We start from the raw sequence: 1,871 nt of genomic DNA, 5'->3' as shown, positions 1-1,871 counted from the left end.
GTTTTCTTGTAACAACGCACATTCCCGGGAGTTCCAACATGATAGCAGACAGACTCAGCAGGTGCATTCTTCAACCTCATGAGTGGTCCCTGAATCCCTTGATAGCGGTGGAGATCTTCCACCGCTGGGGCCATCCTTGCTGCGATCTCTTTGCATCCCTGACCAACTACAAATGCAGCAACTACTTCACCCTGATTCCCCCTCTGGGACAGTCACCCAGGGATGCTCTAGTCCACAATTGGCCCACAGGTCTTCTTTATGCATTTCCACCCTTTCCCTTCATTCCCCAGTTTCTGAAGAAAGTCGGTCAGTTGAAGAGCAAGGTGATCCTCATAGCACCATATTGGCCTCAACAGATTTGGTTCCACTTCCTTTGGCCTCACCTACTAGATCGAACATGGATTCCCCATCCAACCCCAGTGTTGATCTCACATCCACAGAACCTGATTCATCGCAACTTGAACAGCCTGAAGCTCATGGCTTGGCTACTCCAATTCCTTTGATTGTCAGGCAGAATGATCTTTCTTTACAAGTACGTGATATTCTCATTGCATCCCATAAGTCTTCCTTTAGAATTACTTATCTGAGCAAGTGGAAAAGATTTACCAGTTGGCTGAAAGATAAACAAGTAGATCCCTTATCAGCACCAGTGTCGATAATGCTAAACTATGTGGCTGACTTCTTTCAATCAGGTCTATCTGCCTCTACCATTAGAGTTCATTTGGCTGCAATTTCTAATTTTCATGAGGGTGTACAAGATTCCTCTCTTATGTCCCACAAGTTGTGCAAGACCTTCATAAAAGGTGTGAATCATCTGAAGCCACCTTTTAGAGAACCTATTCAACCATGGGATTTATCTAGTTCTACAAGCTCTGACAATGCCACCCTTTGAACCTGCCTCTTCTTGCAACCTCAAGTATTTGTCATGGAAAACATTGTTTTTGGTCACCATTACTTCTGCCACATGTATTTCTGAGCTTCAAGCTCTATGTATCAAGAGCCCGTACTTGATTTTTCATAGTGATAGAGTGTCTCTATGAACTAATCCAACTTTTCTGTCTAAAGTGATCTCTGAAATGTCCATTAATAAAACCACTGAATTGTCAGTTTTCTTTCCCAATCATTCAAACAGAGGAGAGTATTGCCTACATACCCTAGATATCCACAGGCAAATTTGTTTTTACCTAAACAGGACTAGGCCCTTTTGTAAATCTGACCAGTTATTTTTGGCTTTTTCTAAACCTAGATTAGGATCTGCTGTTGCTAAGGTCACATCAGCTAGATGGTTGAAGGACTGTGTGACCTTCATTTATAAACAACGCAATATCTCGTCGCCTACTACCATGAAAGCTCATTCAACAAGGTCGGTGGCAACTTCTGCCTTCCATGCCAGAGCTTCCTTAAATGACATCTGTGTAGCTGCAACTTGGGCTATGCCTCATACCTTCATCAATCATTACAAATTGGATTTGGCCTCCAGGGGAAGAGCATCTTTCAATTCTATGGTGCTCAGGAATGTCCTTCCATGAGACCCTCCCAGGAATAGAGGTAGCTGGGGACTCTGTCTCATGCGTAAGGAATGAATGAGGATTAACAATATCAGATAAAGAAGGTCTGTCTTACCATAACGTTCCATCTGTATTGTTGATCCTTGTTCAGAAACCCTTAATACGCACAGAATAGCAAATCTGTCATGATTCCTGGAGTTTTGTTTTAGAAAGTATAAATCAATTAGACTTTAATGAAAGTTATAATTTCTTGACAGTAGACATTAAAGATTTGTACACTGCCATACCCCATAATTTGGGTTTGCAGTGGGTGCATGAGTTTTTAAAAATATGGGGAAAAAAGGTTAAGCCCAGGGGAAAATT

Source organism: Protopterus annectens, chromosome 6.part0 (genome assembly GCF_019279795.1).
Source record: "Protopterus annectens isolate FY-2018-M chromosome 6.part0, PAN1.0, whole genome shotgun sequence".
NCBI lineage: Eukaryota > Metazoa > Chordata > Ceratodontiformes > Protopteridae > Protopterus > Protopterus annectens.
The sequence above is the reverse complement of the archived record's forward strand: the minus strand, read 5'-3'. Positions refer to the sequence as shown.